This window comes from Sapajus apella, unplaced genomic scaffold (genome assembly GCF_009761245.1).
Source record: "Sapajus apella isolate SASKATOON/1434 unplaced genomic scaffold, GSC_monkey_1.0 scaffold82, whole genome shotgun sequence".
In the NCBI taxonomy this organism is placed as follows: domain Eukaryota; kingdom Metazoa; phylum Chordata; class Mammalia; order Primates; family Cebidae; genus Sapajus; species Sapajus apella.
This window is the reverse complement of record NW_022437022.1, coordinates 4579176-4601717: the sequence shown is the minus strand read 5'-3', so window position 1 is coordinate 4601717 and position 22542 is coordinate 4579176. Positions and strand designations below refer to the sequence as shown.

Sequence of the window (22542 nt, the reverse complement as noted above, 5' to 3'; positions counted from 1 at the left end):
TCATAAAAGCCGAGCACTGTCTGTAGTTCACTTAAGAAAAGATGGTTGATTTGACTAGGGTTGGTGATGGGGAAGATGAAGACTCACAGATGGGAACAAAAACTGACAGGACTTGTGACGGGTTTGATATTGATGTGAGGAAGAGAGAAGTGCAAGGCAGATGTCTAGGTGAACAGTTGAGCATTATAGTTATTTATTAATATTATTATTATTAAGACAGTCTCATTCTGTCACCCAGGCTGGGGTGCAGTGGTGCAATCTCGGTTCACTGCAACCTCTGCCTCCTGGATTCAGGTGATTCTCATGCCTCAACCTCCCGAGCAGCTGGGATTACAGGCACATACCACCACGCTCAGCTATTTTTTTGTATTTTTAGTAGAGCCAGGTTTTCACCCTATTGGCCAGGCTAGTCTCAAACTCCTGGCCTCAAGTGATTCACCAGCTTTGGCCTCCCAAAGTGCTGGGATTACAGGTTTGAGCCACAGTGCCTAGCGTAGTTATTTACTGAAACAAAAATACTGGAAGAAGATCCAGCTTGGGAGTGGGTGGGTAGGAGGAGAGATCCTGATTTTAGTTTTATACATGTGGGGTTTGAGTTGCCTTTGAGACATCCAAATGTAGAAGTCACAAATACAAAGAGATCCATGAGTCTAGGGTAGAGACTGACTTATGAATCATTTGCATACTGCTAGTTATGAAAGCCATGGACATAAGTGCCATGGATGAGAGACCATCTAGTGGTCTTCCAAAAAAGACAGAAAAACACATGGTCAGAAAGGTGGAAGAGCTTGTGTCACCAAAGCCTGAAGAAGGATGGTGTTGGTGTTGAATGTTGCTCATTTGGCAATGATAAACTTAGTAAAAGTGAATACCCTGGAGATAAGAGGTTAGACAACATACAATATTAGGTAGAGAAAAATCAAGGGAGACCAGAAGCACAATTTTATCTGTTCCAGAGGTGTTACTGCCAAGGTGGGAAGAGAGACAAGACTGTTTCCAAAGAGAGAGAGAAATTAAATGAGCTTTTTTTAAATGGGGAAAACGTGGGTCTGTTTAAAAACAAATGGAAAACATCCCACTGACAAGATGAGGCTGAATATAAAAGAAGAGGAAGGAGAATCTACAGAGTCAGCTTTCTTAGTAAACTAGACGTGATTGGGATCCAAAGCAAAGCACCAGTGGGAGATTTGCCTTAGGATGCAAGGAAGCTTGGGTGGGTTAGGTAGGTTTATGTGCTTGGTATCAGGAAGATGAGGGAGTTTCCATATGGTAATTTTCATTTCCCATGTAGAGTCAGAGAAGAGTTCATCTGCCAAGTCTGAGCAGAAGTCTGGAAAAGAGAAAGGAAGAGGTATGAAATTGTTGTGAAGACTGGGACAGAAAGCTGATCAGAGACGCCCAGCAAGATATGGGACAAGCAGTACTGAGAGCTAATTTGAAGCTGGTGTTCAAACATTAGCATAGAGCCAACTTGTCCTCTAGTGCGTTTTTCTCCAACATCTTGTGGCTACACAGGTTGAAAAGCCAAACAGTTGGGTTCATCCAGGTTTTGTGTTTTTACAGAAGACAGCAATGCAAAGATTGAAAAGCCAGGGTAGATTCTAGGCCCACTCTAACATGGAGCATAAACAATGGTGTTATTGAAGTTATGGACCAGAGAGTCAGGTGGAGAAAAGAAAGGGAAGACTGATGTATTGGGAGAAAATACAGGAGTCAATAAATTGGAGGTCCTAAGGTAATCCAAAAACAGTCACAGTGACAGGGGTTTAAAAAGTAAACTGGAATATGTCCATTAGAACAGGTGACTATGCCAACAAAATCAGGATGTTACTGTAGGACTGTGTGGCTCAAGTACAGGAAAGGAAGCCGGGAGAAGATGAGAAGTCAAGGTGTTGGTTTCTAAATCTCCCAGGATAATGGTAAAGGTCTGAGTATAGATGAAGACTACAAATAAGGTGTCAAACTCTTCTGTGAACGAGGAAGAATGTGGTGATGACAGAGCATACTAAAACTTGAATGACATAAACCTCAAATGATCATGTTTTACAAAAGGTAAAGGACAAACCGTCAAGAAGCAGAAATTTAGAGCAAAAATGTCACCAATCCCACTTTCTGGCCCTGAGTTAGTTGGCTGAGAATGTAAACATTCATGACTTGAAGAGACACTCCCAGGAAATGGGGGACCTCAGATATGAACTAGGATCCGGTTAAGACTAAGAGAGGAAGTTAAGAATATAGGGAAGCATGCTGGTTATGGAGTGGAAGTCCCAGTAGAAAAATTGTTCAGAATAAGTACAAGTGGTCAGAAGAAGAGAGTACATAGCCCTTTAGGACTGAAGGGACGGTAGGGTATCTACTAGGACATGGGTCAGTGGCACAGGGGAGAAAGTCTCCACTGCTTCCTGGGGGTGGATGAGCAAAGGCCTCGCCTCTCTCCCCATGAGGCTTTCTTCCTGAGAAGAGAGTGTGTGGGCAGCAGACAATGGTTCTGTAGCCACCATCTCAGCTTCTTCACAAGGCCGACGACCAACTTCCAGATAGAAGAGAAAAAGGAGACGCTAGAAAGAACCATAAAGGCAACCTAAACAAACCCCCTTTAATGTACAGAGGATAAAATGCAGGCCCAGAGAGCTTAACTGACCTTCTTAGGGTCATGCATTTAGGGAAAGGGCAGGACTAACCTGAGCTCAAGTCCTTTGGTGCCCAGACCACAAAGGTGTCTGATATTCCATCCTTTCCTGAGCTTGCTTTAGACTGATTCACTGCAGACCTGAAGAAGTAACTCATGAAAGTGGGAATTAAACAGGACATTTGGCCCAAAAATATTTTTATAAATTAGAGATTAAACAGAAAGAAACTTAATAGCAAATTCATACAGTTTATAATCAGAAGAGGAATTTGTGGCTTTCAAAAGGTAACAAGACTTTATTTTACTTATGATTCTAAATTTACTCCTATAGTCAGGATTCTCTATTGACCTGAAAGTCAAATGCCACCAACACTGATGTCAAACTGACTGTGCTTTGGCCTCAAACTGCCTTTTCAGGTAACCTCTCACTATTGTAGGAACAAAATCAACATTTTAGCCAAGCTTCACTGCAAACTTTGGAGATATTCACATTCTTTTGTTTTAATTTATGTTATTCTTTATGAAATTGACTACTATATTTAAAACCTATAAAAATACATTAATCAAAATAGAACTAATGCTCTACAATTATTTGAATATCATAGGAATCTTATTTATCTTTGTATAGGTTAGTACCAATCATTTTGGCAATACTATAAGACAGAATAAACGGTAGACAGCCATATCATATCAACGCTAAGCATTCTTAAATGCATAACACAGACATTAAATAATAAGTATTAGGCCTATTATACATTAATTACATGGATATTTTTTAGAACGAAAGTAATTGAAATTGCATTTTCCATAGCGGTACTTCGAAAACTCTTACCATTTCACTTATGTTTTGAAATCATTTGAGATGGATGAAGCAGAAGAGGAAGCAGGCACACTCTTATAACAGCAGCAATGATGAAGCTCATATTGCATAGCCTGCACTCTGTCAGGCACTACTCTACATGCTTCACGAATATGAACCCATCTACTCCTCACAACAACCTTGTGTGCCAAGCACCGTTGTCCCCATTTAGTGATGACAAAACTGAAACCCAGAGAGGTTATGTAAATCATCCAAGGTCACACAGTTGGTTAGTGGGAGAGGCAAGATCAGACCTCAGGAGGACTGCCTCCAAAATCTGGGCCCTTTAGATGCTACGATTCTGTCCTATGCAGGGTTTTATTTGCAAAAATAGCTCTAGAAAGCTTACTCTCTAATAAGTTTATAACGAGTGTGCGGCTATGCTGTTAGAGGTCACTATTCCACCAGGGAAGCAACCATGTCCTGCTATGATTCCTCACCAGGTTCACATATTGTATAATATTAACTAGTAACATTGTAACATTAAACTATAAAACCATTTATATACAAATGAAGGATTTCTTGGGGGTATGATAGTAACCATAGCAACAAAGAAAGATGGGTTTGCAAAGTGAAAAGTATCCTAAGGCATTTGATGCCCTTACAAAAAGCTTTCTCTCAATTTACAAAAAGATGTAACCAGTAGCAGCAAAATAATAGTAAATTTTCATAAAAGATTATATTACTGTCTAGATTAGCAATATTTCATGTTAACATTTTTATTTCTAAAAGAACAAGGGGCTATATTCAAATTCCTCCCATTTACATCTCTATAGCAGGAATCCTGAATTCACTCAAGATTTTACAATAAATTTTGACGAAGGTAGCATTTTAAATAAATCATGATATATACATAGGTTCAATGACAAAAATACGCAATTAGAATAAAGTTGTAACAATATCACATGTATCCTGCATAAGTACAAAAAGTAGAAATATGTATTTAGTATAGAGTAGAATCGTAATTATCTTTAGATATATTTCCCTAAGAAACAGACATTTTTTGTAAATCAAAACTGATTGTGAAGAATAGGCCTCACTGGAGAAATAATGTGTTGAATCCTTTTATAATATCTATTGGCAAAAGAACTATAAAATTCCTTAAGTAAATAAATACTAAAGACTGCCAGTACCATATATAGAATTAATAAAGAAATATTAAGTGAGGGCTCTGCTTTTGCTATAGGGGTTTCTCTAGCCTTGTTCTCTTCAATGTATATCAACGACATGGGTAAATTATTGTTTTTGAAATATCTGGATGACAGAAGAATATAAAATTCAGATTGTTTGGTACAATGTGCTGATCTTATCAAGCTGAAGTTTAATAGAAAAAACTGTGCCAGAATTTCAAAAAACAACACTACAACTAGGAGAACTATGGAGATTTGGTACTAACTGAAAACAGCATCCATATAGATCAATAGCTTATAACCATACACAGAGTAAATATTATCACAGGTGTATCAGGGCTGCATTACACTTGGAATGAAAGAGCCACTAACCCGCCCTCGACTATCACATCACACCTCCAGTACAAGGCCATTGTACTTCAAGAAGGACACACAAATGGAGGGACATTTACAAGAAAACTGCCAGGATGATGGTGGATTGCTAAAAGAATTTCATGTGAGGTGTGTGTCTCACTGAGACAGGTACAGCTCCACTTGAGAAGTTTCCTGAGGTCAGGGACAATTTTGTCATTAATACCAAGTATGCAGTAGGTTTGAGGTAAATGTTTGTTGTACAAATGAACAGATTCATGTATCTAAATGTGCAGGAAAAGATACTTAGGTTTGACAAGACTGTGAAAATCTTCAAATAATTGAAGGAATATACATAAAGAAATGATACAAATTATTCATCATAATAGAGCTTGAACAAAACCTCCATAATATAACCAGGACTAAAGTGTGGAAGCCACGCAAAAACAAATTTCAATTCAAAAGACCATTGTGCTACTCAAGGCTGTCTAGTCCCCATCTTGGAAGGGATCAAGCCGGAAGAAGGTTTAGACATGTTGATATTGGGGAAAATAGCTTCCTAGCACAGAGGAAACCAGGGGTAGAGACATCGTGGTACTGACCAAGATTTTTCTCAACAAGTTAAGATGCTGACTTGCTGAGGCTCTGTTTGGTCCTAGGGACCAGCGTGTAAGACCATTGCCTTAAAATGAAGCATACACATCAATAGCATAGCTCTTTCAAGATGATGATGAAAGGACATGGAATAAAATGGTTACAGTGTCCCCCAGAGTTACACTTTCCAGATGCAGCCCTACACAGTGAAAAGTCCTGGCTCCTGGAACTCACTAGGGAGGGTGGAGATTCCAGGAGAGAGGCTGTGCCTGCTCCTGGCCCACAGAAGGCCACCATGCTGCTCACACATTTTTATACTACTGGATCATTCAATTGTAGGTCTGCAACTAGTCTCTTCCCACCGACCTGTAACACCTTGAAAGTAAAATGTTTAAAATTTCCACTAACCCTGAAATTTTGTTACTACCAAATATAGGTTTAAAAGACTAAAATTAATACTAATAAGACCTATCAATTAATCCTGGCATCCTGCCTATGAGGGAGATACTATCATCATTATTTCCATTTTAAAGATTAATAAAAGGCAATTTAGAAATATAAAATAATTTGCCTATGGTCTCTCAGTTTGTAGCAAGTGGACTAAAACTGGAGGATATCTGACTCCAGAAGTCAAGGTTGAACCATGATGATCAGATATCCTTTGCACTTAAAAGCATTAACATTAAATTAAGAGAGAGAATGAGTGACAGCAGCTTTAACCAATCAACCAAAGTAAATCTGTCTTTTAGGGAACAGAGAACAAGTCTTGATTATTAACGTAATGCCCAATGAAATAAATTTCAATCCTATATTACATTCAGTTTTACTCATATTATCCTGTTGACAAATCGTAGATTATTTGTAGCAATTATAGAAAAATGCCTCTGTTGTGTTTCAAACTCACTACGTCACTTTATAGGCAGCCACAGGTGCAGTAGTTTAACGGTAAGATGCCTGTAGAGTATATCCAAGACAGCTCAACTCTCATTGCATGTATTGTAAGCTTGAAGATAAATAACCCATTTTGCAGCAAATGCTTCTATCTCTTCACCAACAATTACAATCCCTTAGTTTTTCAATATACATAAAGAGAACTCCTGTAAGAAAAAAATGAAAAAAGTATACACAAATTTTGAAAGTCATCCTTCCTGAGGAGGTATGCATTGTAAACTGAATGGCTGATGAAATGCCTTACAGATTGAAATGCAAGATGACCAAGCATAAAGGTTTGATTAAAGAAATAGTTGAACAAAAATAAAAACACCATATAACTAATACAGTCAGTATCTCAGAAATAAATGTGTATTTCTTAGCACATCTTTGTTGAAGAGTCACTGCCAAAAAGGTCAAGATCTTAAAAGAATACTGTTGTAATCACTGGGGAGGTTCCAGGAAATATACAGCTAACATGAAGAAACAAAAAGAAGGGAGAAGTCCTGAGGTTAGCAGGACTAGCAGAACAAATCACAGTTATTTAAGAATTCTGATTATGTATTCTGTAAATTATTTCTTACATTTACAAATACTGTATTTGTAGGAGTCAAAAGATTCTGACAGTATTACTTTTGTCTTCTTCTACAGTAATGTTTTCATCATAAACTAACACCTCCTAAACATGTAAGAGATATCTGAATTTTGTACAGTAATTAACTAAATTATCTGGTTAATAACTAGGCAGTTTACCTGAGTGACCCTTTACCTTAATAGGGACTAAGAGATGGTGGTGACAATGGCATAAATCAGAGGGATTAAGTCATGAAGAGGAAGTTTTGTGCCATAGACCCCTAAGTGTAAAATCAGGTAAAGGGCCACGCTATCTGCTTGGCACACCAATTTAGTGTCTCTCCAAAAAATATTTTCATTGCCTTTGTAAAATAATTTATATCGTGTATCTTAACTTATACATACACCTTGATATATTTGTGCATAAAATTAAAAAATCTCTAGAACCCTGAATATATTTAATGTGTGCCTTTAAATTTGCATTACACCTCAAATATGTAAATGTCAAATAGGTACACAGATTTTTAAAACATAAAAATATTTTTCAGGATGCCCTGTGGTCTAAATGAGATGAATGTTCACGAAGGGAAGGGAGGGTGAGGCACTAGACTCTACCAGGCCACAACATGTATCTGAGCTTTGCCTGCGAAGTTTTGAATCTACAAAAACAATTTATCTATGTTCCAGATTTGTGAACTACAATTGATGAAATCTCAAGTCTGTATTTAAAAAAAAAAAACAAACAAAAATCTGAAAGATAACTAGCATAGGAAGAGCCATGACATAGTTTAGATGGTTTTGCTACTGTTTATATTTTTAAACAGCAAAGATTATAGGCAATGCTCCACAAGTGTAAATAACAGTTACTCTATGTCTACTCCATTTCTATGCATTGAGAATAGAATGCACAGTCAAGATGTGTCCATGGTGGCTTTTTGCTTTATTCTCACCAATTAACAGATGATTGGGGATGACAGCAATTAGACACCTCAGCTGGAAGAAGATCATTATGTCTTAATGAGATGATTAAAAACCATAAAAAGTGTACTTCCTGCAAAAACGAGCATATACTTTAAGTAGCAGTAGTACAATTTATTTTGTCCCAAGTTTATTGTGTCTTGTCAGCCCGTATCAAAAAAATTTTCCCACCAAAATGTGACTTAAAAAATTATGCAACCTAAGCATAAAAACAACAATTTTTGGTAAGTCAGTTTTACGTTTTGGCTTATTTATTTTGGTAATGTTTACCAGTCCTTCTCTGACAAGTTACAGTTGCCACATAATATAAATCTTATATTGGTACATTCACATTCACCCGAAATTTCAGCCATATGCTCAGCAGCAAAACTGCTATGTAGTTGACGACACAATCTCAAATTTAACGTATTCAATTTCCATGAGGTGGACTTTTTTTAGGCCTGAACACAGACCTATGTACACCCTTGGCAGGCACTCACAGATGCAGAGTGACTGGAGGGAGCACAGAGGTCTCTGATGCCAGGTACAGGTCACCCTAGCCAGCTCAAAAGTCTCCTAACAATTCTTCTTCGGCCTAGAGTTTTGTTTCTCTAAAACTGTTGTTTAATTCATGTGTCATCTGGAAAGGACAGTACTAATAGCTAACACCAGCTCTTATTTCACATTAATTATCAAATGTGCTAGCACTGAGGTCTGCTTTACAGGAACTGGAAAATACAATGTAAAATCAGGACAGGATAGAAGAGAGAAACAAAGAATGACCTGAAACCCCTACTTGTCAGGGGACATCTGGGTAAAAAGTTGCGTTCATTCACACACACACTCTTTCAGTCACTCATTCAGAAGGCACTTACTCATCAGCTATTATCCACATTGGCAGAGTATATAAATTGATATTTAATCAATGTAATCATTCTTTAATCCTAACAAGAAGATGCTGTCATATTTTAATATCATGTATTATTGCTAATTTGGAAGTAAAACGTTACCCCCTGAAATTCTATACCTGTATATTCAAAACCATAGGCTGTCACCCAGGAACCTTCTAACTTAAGGTTTTTTTTTTTTTTTGAAATGGAGTCTTGCTCTGACACCAGACTGGAGTGCAGTGATGCGACCTGGGCTCATAGCAACCTCCAACTCCCTGGTTCAAGTGATTCTCCTGCCTCAGCCTCCTGAGTAGCTGGGATTACAGGCACACACCCCCTTGCCAACTAATTTTTTTTTTTTTTTTTTTTTTTTTTTTGTATTTTTAGTAGGCTGGGATGGTCTCAATCTCCTGACCTCATGATCTGCCCCCCTTTGCCACCCAAAGTGCTAGGATTACAGGCATGAGCCACTGCACCCGGCCTTATTTATGGCTCTTAAACCTATAAATATTAGTGTATCCAAATGTATCCTCCTCTCTTTCATTTCTGAGACAGAATAGGTTTTCCTTCTTTTATTTAAGGCCCATTTCCCCACATCCTCTGGACACTAGCCCTGCCCACACTGCCTTCTGAAGACTGTGTGCATTATCCCATAGTAGTCCATGGTAGAGTATTTATTTGTTTGATAGTAAGCCCACTGGGGAAAGGAGCTTGCTTACTTTATTCATATTTATACCTTCAGCATCTAACCCACCTAGGCTCATAATATGAAGTCCAGCAATCCTTGCTGAATAAATGGACTCAGCAACGTGCACAGCTTCTGCCCCATACTTGTGCTTATCACTGCAATTACCCCATTAAATGCTGTAAATATTATTTATAAAAAGAATAAAACTTACACTGCCTTTCAGTGGTAAGCATATAATCGTTGCCTGACACTCTATACAATGATACTCCCCTCCATAATATAACTCACTACATAATTTTTAAACTGTAACTGTACCCTTCTTGTATTATAAAGGTGAAATGGTATATAGCCAAGCATAGCTGAACAATGGCATGGCTTCTTCTTGCTATCTTCTATCAATCAATTTATTTGCACAGCACAAAATTGCTATTCCCCTGAACCGAAGCAGTAGAAAGCCTTATATAATATAACACTATTTTGATATACCTTGACATATACATTATGTAACAGCATTTTTCCTTTGCTATACTTCGCAACATAATGGAGAAATGTTCTTTTAAAGTCAGCAACATCAGCAGGAATAAGACTTTTAAATGAAGCTCCCAGGAAGATAGAATTCTCACACTTAAAAACAAAGTATTTATTCCACAAGAATAAATATTACATGTTTTCTGAAGTTGAATTGCAGTGATCAGGTAACAATTGCATTGTTAAGCAATAAGAATGACTTCTTAAAAATTATTTTTTTTAAATGTGATGGCATTTTAAGTTAGATTTAAATTATTTCATTGATAATAATTGTACATAATTATGGGGTACAATGTGATATTTTGATATATGTATACACTATAGAAAGATGAGCTCAAGCTAATTAGCATATCCATCACCTCACCCTACTTATCATTTTTTGTTGTGAGAATATTTAAAATCTATTCTTTTTGCAGTTTAGAAATATAAACTACATTATTATTATTATTATTATTATTATTTGAGATAGTCTTATTCTGTCACCCCAGCTAGAGTGCAGTGGCGCAATCTCAGCTTACTACAACCTCCACCTCCTGGGTTCAAGGGATTCTCCTACCTCAGCTTCCCAAGTAGCTGGGATTACAGGCGCCCGCCACCATGCCCAGCTAATTTTTGTATTTTTAGTAGAGACAGGGTTTCACCATGTTGACCAGGCTGGTCTCGAACTCCTGACCTCAAGTGATCTGTCCATCTCGACCTCCCAAAGTGCTGGGATTATAGGCATGAGTCACCATACCCCGCCATATAATACATTATTAACTATGATCACCAGGCCATGCAATTTTTCCTACTGTCTAACTAGAACTTTGTACCATGTGAACAACATCTCCCTATTTCCTTCCACCCCAGCCTCTGCTTCTATAATTTCAGCAATTTTTGATTCCATATACAAGTGAAATTATGCAGTATTTGTCTTTCTGTGCCTGGCTTATTTCACTTAGTATAATTTTTACCTGAAAAATAATTTTTTGTTATGGTCCTATGATGAATAAAAAACCATAATAATAACAAAAAAGTAATAGTACTACCAGGAGTACTAATATTACACAAAATTTATTGAGCACTTACTATATTCTGGCACTTTCCTAAGGATTTTCAATGTATTTGTGCATTTAAAACTCCGAGCAGCCCAGTGACACAAGAACAATCAATATCAGTATTTATTCTTCCCTAGGAATCTGAGGCACAGAGATTTAAAGTAATTTTTCCAGGACACAAGCTGATAAGTGGTAGACTGAGGGTTTTAACCCATGCTCTTAATGTTAAACATTATTCTTTCTTTAGTGTTTTTAATATGAATAAAAATAAATTACTATTCTATGCTTCTTTCTGTCTGAAACTGAAATTATTTTTTTAAACTCTTCGGGGCACATTTCAGAATAGGAGTGATAGCTAATCACCAGCCACTCAAATTTCAGTATCGTAAGGACAGGGTCTTATGAAGTGTGTATTCAATCTTATCAATGCATGGGCAATGGTGAACTATCTGGCGGCTGCCAAAAACCTACGACTGTATGACTTAGAAATAAACAACTATTGTAAGCACTACTCAGTAACTATGCTGCCAATCAGTTTCTACACTGTCTTTATAGAAAATAATGTGCTATAATGACCAATGACACTGTTTACAATAAATCTAATATTTTATAAATTTATACAATTATATGGAAAGCCCAGACACATTTCTTTAGAAAGGCAAGCAGAAACAAATCTATCCTGTGTTCAGGAAAGTAAAGGTTTTCTTCGTCAGTAAGCTCTGAATCTAAATAAGCCTCAGTCCAAAAAGAGTTTTATTGCAGACTGATAATCCCCTAGGTTTATAATAAAAATGCTGACAGAGCTTTAGCTACAGCATAACAAATGCAAGGCTATAATGTTCTTCTGTCAGAAATTCCTATTTATTTCCAGTGTCCTAACAGATGGGCTTTACTGCCTTGAAATTCCCACCCCCGCAAAGTTAATTGCTTGTCTATCAAAAAGATAAACATCTTGTTTTAGGCTTTGGGGATATTACATGTGGGGAGAAAAACTAATACTCTAGTAATATATTGTGACCGAAATGCATTCGAAGTAAGAGAGCCGTATTCTCTCAGTGCATCCATGATCTACCAGTAAGAACAGCTGGATGACTCCAGTGTCTTAAAAAGTACAGGATTCTCTGTGTAGTGACACTAGCATCTATAATACACTTAGGCTTTGTTATGCCAATAAGGCTTGATTTACTGCCACATAAATTACTATAACTTTACAAAACAAACTTCAAAATGACAGTGAAACTCTTTGAGACTCTTGAAATAGTGCCTCAAGCGAAATGAACTTTAAGATAAACATGTCTAATCCAGTATTTTTCAAACCATGAATTCTAACCCCTTCACGGGTTGCAGACATTGTTTTCTAAATAAAATAAACTAAACCAACATTGAAAATATCAGATTACATGTGATAGGAGTAACTATCATTTCATGAAACTTCTGTCAGATAAACACATGCACAGGTGTATTGGATTGTGATTTACAAAGAATTCCTTACTTTGAGGTACTGTAAAAAAAAAAAATTTGAAAAACACATTTCCTGAGCAGCTCTTTCATTTGACAGATGAGAATACAAACTCAAGGAATTTTCCCAAGGTCAAAACTCATTAAGAACAGAGCCTGAAATAGCACCTATTTATCAATCCACTGCCCATATGTAGATGCTATTTATGACTGTACTTTCTTTGAACTCTTTTTTAAACATATAAATCTCCTGAAGTGTAATTCTATGCCTTAAATTCATATTATAATTCTACTGTTCCCCTTGGTATACCGCTAATAGTGTTAACATTACAGGGACAAATTAAATAATGTGAAGGAAGATAATGATCATATAGAAATTTTTAATGCCCCCTTTTTAAAGCTATATCTAGAAAATGGGGGAAAACATGAACAAAGGGGCAGGTACAATAAAGACCGCTCTGGTTGTCAGCACATTGACTAGAGCAGAGAGTTCCTTTAGAATAGAGACAAAATAAGTTTAGAAACAAATGTGTATCCTACTTTAGATAACAAATGTGTATCCTACTTTAGATAACAAATGTGTATCCTACTTTAGAAACAAATGTGTATACTACTTTAGATAACGTACAGTAGCACGCAGATCTCATTCCCCAAAGAGCGGGTGTAAAGAGAAAATATGTAGACAGCCTCTTAACTAATGATTCATATTAAAAAACCATTATGACTTTAACACAGGCATATTGGTGTCACTGCCAGATTGCATGGGTAATGAACCTGACGGAATCTGGATATTTTTGTGTTCTTAGGCTATTTTACTGACAAATATAATAGTTGCATAAAAAGTAATAACACAGAAGTGTTGGTATCTATCCTTTGACTTTCTCCACTCACAAATGTGCGTGCGCGCACGCACGCGCACACACACACACACACACACACACGCACACACACACCCCACTGCAGAGAGGCAGGCAGGCCAACTAAAGCATGTTTTCGGTTCTATTCTTATTGTTCTGCTGCTTCCTTTACACTAGGCAATATATGATGGACTCTTTCACACAGGCTTCATTCGTTCTAATGAATGGACAGGTTCCATTCTATACATCTTCTACAATGCACTGAAGTATTAGTTAATGAGCGTATCTTCTCTTTCACAATACTTTTTATAACTATAAAAGTAATATTTGCATATGCATTAACATAGATGATACTGCAATTTTATATGCTTAAATACATATTAGACATATCAAATTATAGCGAATACACATTATTTCTTAATTGCCTTGGCTTTGCACAGAGCATTTTTCTTGACGTCTACAGAAGACAAAGAATTGAAAATTTCCATTCCCTCCTTCTTTCCTATTCTACCTGCTGACTTCTGGCATTTATATTTTACTTTTAGCTCCTCAACAGGTTATCATTTGTAACTTCAAGTAATATATATTTAAACTGTTCTGTTGACTTGTCAACTGTGAGTCAATATCTCTTTCAATGAAAATGAAGAACTGCGGCATAGACACTTCATTCCAATTTCTCCACATTCTGCCATCTTCTGGTTATTAATTGTATTATTTTTTCTAACATCAAGAGAATAATTTAGTCTCCAATGCTTTGTGTAAAATTTGATTCTAAAAATTAAAACCCAATGTAAGCAACATTTCTGGCATTATGACTATTGAATATTATTCGTTGCAAAATGAAGTAGAGTAATTAGACCCTTAGGGAAGGGATTTTCATCCAACACTAATGTATTGCTGCATAAAGAAGAGTTTGGAAAGTTTCAGGCCTTCATGTATCATCTTTTTATTACCTTTTAGCTTTCTATTTAGTATTAGTTTCCCCTTTAATTTATATTCAGCTACCACTTTTTCTGTATATCATCTTTTCACTCATTTTTCGGGGGGTTATCACTCAATACATTTGCAGATAGACATTCTTTTTATTTTTTTATTTTTAATAGAGATGGGGTCTTGCTATGTTGTTCAGGCTGGCCTCCATCTCCTGGTATTAAGCAATCCTCCTGCCTCAGCCTTCCAAATTGCTGGGATGACAGGCGTGAGCCACTGTACTCAGCTACATACTCTTTATCAATCGTTGTATTCTTGATGTGCACGATTAAGAGCTGGGTATAGAATTCTGTATTTAAGTTTCTCTCAGGTCTTTGAAGAAATTGCTTTGATAGGTTCTAGCATCCAGTATTGCTGATGGAAAACATAATGTTAGCCTGGTTTTCATTCCTTTGCAGACAATCTATTTTAGTGTCATTGGATGCTTGTGGCATCTTCTTTATCTTGAGAATTTTGAAGTTTCATCAAGGTATCTCCACATATAGTTCACTCTGACCCATCCTGCTTGCCAGACGTTTACATCTGTCTGTTGATGCCTATGGTGGATTGAAAGCAGCAATGGCCCCAATTTGTGCTTAGCTTTAGAAGAGCCCTTCCCAGGTTCTCTGGGTTTGGCCACATAATTTGCTTTGGGTTATGAGACAATACTAAAGGAAAGTAAGTAGCAACTTGAAAATACTCCTGCCTTGGAAATGGCACTCCTGCTGCTCTTAGGAATCCTCTGTCAAGAAAACAAGCCAAGGTTAGCAGGGTGATGAAAGACACATGACTCAGTTCCTCCCATCACCACAGACAACAATCACAGCCAACTGCATGTGCTTTCACCTTCTATCAGCTAATCGCACTCAATCCTCCACTGACCAGAGAAACATGAGCCAGTTCCGGTGAAAACAGCCACACTGCCCACATCAGGAGAGCCAACCAGCTGAATCACAGACACATAAGCTAAATGAATTGTCTTTTCCTTCCCCTTTTTTTTTTTTTTGAGACAGAGTTTCGCTCTTGTTACCCAGGCTGGAGTGCAGTGCTGCAATCTCGGCTCACCGCAACCTCCACCTCCTGGGTTCAAGCAATTCTCTTGCCTCAGCCTCCTGAGTAGCTGGGACTACAGGCACGCACCACCATGCCCAGCTAATTTTTGTATTTTTAGTAGAGACGGGGTTTCACCTTGTTGACCAGGATGGTCTCAATCTCTTGACCTCATGATCCACCCGCCTCAGCCTCCCAAAGTGCTGGGATTATAGGTGTGAGCCACCGCACCTGGCCATGGTCTTTGTTTTAAACCACTAAGTTTTGAAGTCATGTGTTACAAAACAAAGGTTAACTGACACTCATGGTTTGACTCTGTTTGTCTCTTACTGGTGTATAGGAATGTTTGTGATTTTTACACATTGACTTTTTTATCCTGAGACTTTGCTGAAGTTGCTTATCAACTTAAGGAGATTTTGGGCTCAGTCGATGAAATATACAATCATGTCGTCTGCAAATAGAGACAATTTGACTTCCTCTTTTCTTAACTGAATACCCATTATTTCTTTTTCTTGCCCTATTGCCCTGGCCAGAACTTCCAATACTATGTTGAATGTCACTGGTGAGAGAGGGCATCCTTGTCTTGTGCCACTTTTCAAAGGGAATGCTTCCAGTTTTTGCTCAGTCAGTATGATACTGGCTGTGGATAAACAGCTCTTATTATTTTGAGATACGTTCCACTGATATCTAGTTTATTGAGAGTTTTTAGCATAAAGGGCTGTTGAATTTTGTTAAAGGCCTTCTCTGTATCTATTGAGATAATCATATGGTTTTTGTCTTTGGTTCTGTTTATGTGATGGATTACATTTATAGATGTACGTATACTGAACTAGCCTTCCATCCCAGGGATGAAGCCAACTTGATCGTGATGGATAAGCTTTTTGATGTGCTGTTGGATTTGGTTTGCCAGTATTTTATTGAGGATTTTCCCACCAATGTTCATCATGGATATTGGCATAAAATTTTCTTTTTTAGTTGTGTCTCTGCCAGGTTTTGGTATCAGGATGATGTTGGTCTCATAAAATGAGTTAGGGAGGGTTCCCTCATTTGTTTTGTTTGGAATAGTTTCAGAAGGAATGGTACCAGCTCTCCTTGTACCTCTGGTAAAATTCGGCTGTGAACCCGTCTGGTCCTGGACCTTTTTTAGTTGGTAGGCTATTAACTGCTGCATCAATTTCAGACCTTGTTACTGGTCTATTCAGGGATTCAACTTCTTCCTGGTTTAGTCTTGGGAGGGTGTAAGTGTCCAGGAGTTTATCCATTTCTTCTAGATTTGCTAGTTTCTTTGTATAGAGGTGTTTGCAGTATTCTCTGATGGTAGTTTGTATTTCTGTGGAATCAGTGGTGATATCCCCTTTATCATTTTTTATTGTATCTACTTGATTCTTCTCTCTTTTCTTCTTTATTAGTTTGGCTAGTGGTCTATTTTGTTGATCTTTAAAAAAAACAGCTCCTAGATTCACTGATTTTTTTTGAAGGGTTTCTTATGTCTCTATCTCCTTCAGTTCTTCTCTGATCTTAGTTATTTCTTGTCTTCTGCTAGCTTTGGAATTTGTTTGATCTTGCTCCTCTAGTTCTTTTAATCGTGACATTAGGGTGTCAACTTTAGATCTTTCCGTATTTCTCTTGTGGGCATTTAGTGCTATATATTTCCCTCTAGACACTGCTTTAAATGTGTACCAGAGATTCTGGTACATTGTGTCTTTGTTCTCATTGTTTCAAAGAACATCTTTATTTCTGCCATCATTTCATTATATATCCAGTAGTCATTCAAGAGCAGGTTGTTCAGTTTCCATGTAGTTGTGCGGTTTTGAGTGAGTTTCTTAATCCTGAGTTCTAATTTGATTGCACCGTGGTCTGAGAGACTGTTATGATTTCCATTCTTTTGCATTTGCTGAGAAGTATTTTACCTCCAATTATGTGGTCAATTTTAGAATAAGTGCAATGTGGTGCTGAGAGGAATGCACCTTCTGTGGATTTGGGGTGGAGAGTTCTGCAGATGTCTATTAGGTCTACTTGGTCCAGATCTGAGTTCAAGTCCTGGATATCCTTGTTAATTTTCTGTCTCACTGATCTAATATTGATAGTGGGGTATTAAAGTCTCCACCATTATGGTGTGGGAGTCTAAGTCTCTTTGTAGGTCATTAAGAACTTGCTTTATGTATCTGGGTGCTCCTGTATTGGGTGTGTATATATTTAGGATAGTTAGCTCTTCTTTTTGCATTGATTCCTTTACCATTATGCAATTCCCTTCTTTGTCTCTTTTGATCTTTGTTGGTTTAAAATCTGTTTTATCAGAGACTAGGATTGCAATCCCTGCTTTTTTTGGTTCTCCGTTTGCTTGGTAAATCTTCCTCCATCCCTTTATTTGGAGCCTCTGTTTGCTACAAAGGGAATAAAATACCTAGGAATACAACTAACAAGGGATGTGAAGGACTTCTTCAAGGAAAACTACAAACTACTGCTCACAGAAATAAGAGAGGACAGAAAGAGATGCAAAAACATTTCATTCTCATGGTTGGGAAGAATCAATATCATGAAAATGGCCATACTTCCCAAAGTAATTTATAGATTCAATGGTATCCCCATCGAACTACCATTGACTTTCTTCACAGAATTGAAAAAAAAAAAAAAAAAACCACCTTAAACTTCATATGGAACCAAAAAAGAGCCCGCATAGCCAAGACAATCCTAAGTACACACACACACACACACACAAAACAAACAAACAAACAAAAAACAAAGCTGGAAGCTTAAAGTTATCTGACTTCAAACTATACTACAAGGCTAGAGTAATCAAAACAGCAAGACACTGGTACCAAAACAGAGATATAGACCAATGGAACAGAACAGAGACTTCAGAACTAATGCCACACAACTACAACCATCTGATCTTTGACAAACTGACAAACCTGACAAAAACAAGCAATGGGGAAAGGATTCCCTATTTAATAAATGGTGTTGGGAAAACTGGTTAACCATATGCAGAAAGCTGAAACTGGATCCTTTCCTTATACCTTATACAAAAATTAACTCCAGATGGATTAAAGATTTAAACATAAGACCTAACACCATAAAAACCCTAGAAGAAAACATAGGCAACACCATTAAGGACATAGGCATGGGCAAGTACTTCATGACTAAAACACCAAAAGCAACAGAAACAGAAGCCCAAATAGATAAATAAGATCTAATTAAACTGCATAGCTTCTGCAAAGCAAAAGGAACTATCATTAGAGTGAAGTGGCAACCAACAGAATGGGAAAAAAATTTTTCAATCTACCCACCTGACAAAGGTCTAATATCCAAAATCTACAATGAACTTAAACATATTTACAAGCACCCCATCAAAAAATGGGCAAAGGATTTGAACAGACACTTTACAAAAGAAGACATCTATGAGGCCAAAAAACATATGAAAAAATGGTCATCATCACTGGTCATTAGAGAAATGCAAATCAAAACCACATTGAGATACCATCTCACACCAGTTAGAATGGCGATCATTAAAAAAGGAGACAACAGATGTTGGAGAGGATGTGGAGAAATAGGAATGCTTTTACACTGTTGGTGGGAGTGTAAACTATTGTGGAAGACAGTGTGGCAATTCCTCAAGGATCTAGAAATAGAAATACCATTTGACCCGGCAATCCTATTACTGGGTATATACACAAGGGATTATAAATCATTCTATCATAAAGACACATACACACGTATGTTTATTGTGGCACTGTTCACAATAGCAAAGACTTGGAACCAACCCAAATGCCCATCAGTGATAGACTGGATAAAGAAAACGTGGCAAATATACACCATAGAATACTATGCAGCCATAAAAAAGGATAAATTAATCCATAACCCTCCTTTGCAGGGACATGGATAAAGCTGGAAACCATAATTCTCAGCAAACTGACACAAGAACAGAAAACCAAACACCAAATGTTCTCACTCATAAGTGGGTGTTAAACAATGAGAACAAATGGACACAGGGAAGAGAAGATCACTCACCGGGGCCTGTGGGGGGTGGGGGGCTAGGGGGTAGGGGAGGGGTACCAGGGGGTGGGGAGATAAGGAAAGGATAGCATTAAAAGAAATACCTAATGCAGATGACGGGGTGATGGATGCAGCAAACCACCATGGCATGTGTTTACCTATGTAACAAACCTGCATGTTTCGCACATGTACCCTAGAACTTAAAAGTATAATAATAATAATAAAGTTATAAAAATAAAAATAAAAAAACCAAAGTTTAATTGACATAGACTATTTCTTGGGCTTATAAAATATGGTCATTAAACTGTATTTTCTGCCTTTGTCTTATTATTTTGTATTAATCAGATGCTGGATCTATTGACTCTACCCCTATTGCCCCTAACTTTTTTTTTTTTTTTTTTTTTTTTTTTTTATGGGGTCTCCCTTTTTTTCTTGGTTGGGGCGGGGGGTTGTTCTCAACTCACTGCAATCTCTGCCTCCCAGGTTCAAGCAATTCTCCTCCCTCAGCCTCCCAAATAGCTGGGATTACAGGCACACGCCACCACACCCAGATAATTTCTGTATTTTTAGTAGAGACAGGGTTTCACCATGTTGGTCTCGATTTCTTGGCCTCATGATCTGCCCGCCTCAGCCTCCCAAAGTGCTGGGATTACAGGCGTGAGCCACCGCACTCAGCTGCCCCTAACTTTTTAACCTTCCATTGCCTTATCTTTCTAAGTGTTGGGAGTTAACTTTCAATTTATTTGTTTTTTTTTTTTTTATTTACTGAAACAGAGTCTTGCTCTGTGGCTCAGGCTAGAGTGCAGTGGCACAATCTCTGCTTACTGCAGCCTCCATCTCCAGGTTCAAGTGACTTTCCTGCCTCAGCCTCCCAAGCACCTATGACTACAGGTGTGTGCCACCATGCCTGGCTAATTATTGGATTTTTTTAGTAGAGATGGGATTTCACCATGTTGGCCAAGCTTGTCTTGAATTCCTGACCTCAAGTGATTTGCTCGTCTCGGCCTCCCAAAGTGCTGGGAGTACAGGCTTGAGTCACCGCACCTAGCCCAATCATCAATTTAATTTGAAGATAAAAACACACTTAGGCATCAGCAATGCCCTTTCTGTCCATGAGTTGGTTTAATACATTTTTACTTTGATAATCATGCTTTTAATTTCCTGGAAATTTCTTGTTTTGATTGTTTCTTTTTCATAGTAGCCTTTACAGCTATTATTTCCTCTCAAATTTGCTCTGTCCCCCAGGCTGGAGGAGTGCAATGGCATGATCTCGGGTCACTGCAACCTCTACCTCTGGGGTTTGAGCGATTCTTCTGTCTCAGCCTCCTGAGTAGCGGGGACTATAGGCCCCTATCACCACGCCCAGGTAATTTTTGCCTTTTTAGTAGAGATGGGGTTTTGCAATGTTGGCCAAGCTGGTCTCCAACTCCTGGCCTCAGGTGATCTGACCATCTTGGCCTCGCAAAGTGCTAGGATTACAGGCGTAAGCCACCATACCTGGCCTTCCTCTCAAATTCTGCTGAGGGTATTAATTAGGTATCTCTCAAAAGTTTCTGGTATTCCCTGAATTGTATTTGTATCTTCTGGTAGCAATTACCCTTTTCATTCATCTAAATACAGTTTTCCCCTAAATATCTAATTGATGATTCTTGGATCCGATAATTCTAGTTACTTTTCTAAGTGAAAAATGACATTGATTTGTATGAGTAATTCATATTGTTTCATCTGCACTGCAAAATACGTGATCCCTAAAGACTTCTTCCTGGAATGAAAGACATGTCAACACTCACAGCATTCTGTGGATTTCATGAGCAGAAAAGCAGTAAGTAGGCTGGTGACGCCCGTGACTGCCAAATAAGACAAGTTTTATTTTACATGTGAAATGCTTTATCAACTTCACTTCTGAACACCTTTTCTACTTTTCCCCAGTGTTCAATGTAGGATTTCACTGCTAGGAAAAAAAAGTAAAACAGAGCGTTTCCATTGTTTTAATGCTACCATATGAGAAAACAGAATTATTGGGCCAGGTGCGGTGGCTCACACCTGTAATCTTAGCACTTTGTGATTCCGAGGTGGGTGGATTGCCTGAGCTTGGGAGTTTGAGACCAGTCTGGGCAACTTGGTGAAACCCCATCTCTAAAACAAGAAAAAAGAGAATTAGGCGCGTGTGTTTAACCTGCTGACTTAAACTGGAAACCCTGTAATTAGGCTTCAGCCTCGACCTGTTCTTCTGGATCTTGTTTGTTAGCTTCTATAGGTCATAAATGCCTTATGCTGATAATAGAATTCACTTGATTTTATTTTTGAGAGAATACGTTTTGAGAATGATTTATGTAGGGAATAATTTATTTGTGAAGAATAAAGTTTCCAATATAGAGATCTCATTTTAAAAGTTGGCTATTTTTCTTACTTCAAGAGCATTGATGACACTTTAAAAATTTTTTCTGAAATCAGTGATCACTTAGATGAATGTTGCTATTATCTGCACACATTGCTAAACATTCCAGAATTTAAAGTTCACTTAAGCTTTCTGAGACTAAATGATATTTCTTTGTTATAGTTTCAAACTTATGAAAGCAGCATAGGCCCAAAAGGACAGCAGTATAGTAAAACAAAATAAGGTTATTTTCCAATGAGAATAGAGATAAATCATTTTCCCAAGGAGAGTTTACCAAGGCAAGGGACTGGCCGAAGAAAAGCAGCCCTCATCTTCAAAGATCAAACTAATTTAAAAAACACACCCTATCTTCTGCTTAGCTTTGATATGTTAACACGTACATTTGTCTTAAATCTTAAGGCTGTTGTCCAACAAGTCATGGCAGTCAAAAGAACTATGTCATAAAAGTGTACATCTAGTAAAGCCCTCTCTATTTTTATTTTTAAAAAGTGATTTAAAAAATTTTGGTAGAGGCCTGGCGCGGTGGCTCAAGCCTGTAATCCCAGCACTTTGGGAGGCCGAGGCGGGTGGATCACGAGGTCAAGAGAGCGAGACCATCCTGGTCAACACGGTGAAACCCCGTCTCTACTAAAAATACAAAAAATTAGCTGG

At 37.7% G+C, this 22542-nt stretch overlaps 1 protein-coding gene across 1 annotated transcript in view; it reads right to left on the bottom strand.

The window, feature by feature from the left end:
• PRKN (parkin RBR E3 ubiquitin protein ligase) overlaps positions 1 to 22542 on the bottom strand; it is a 1407348-nt gene that overhangs the window by 1281563 nt on the left and 103243 nt on the right. The window lies entirely within an intron of this gene.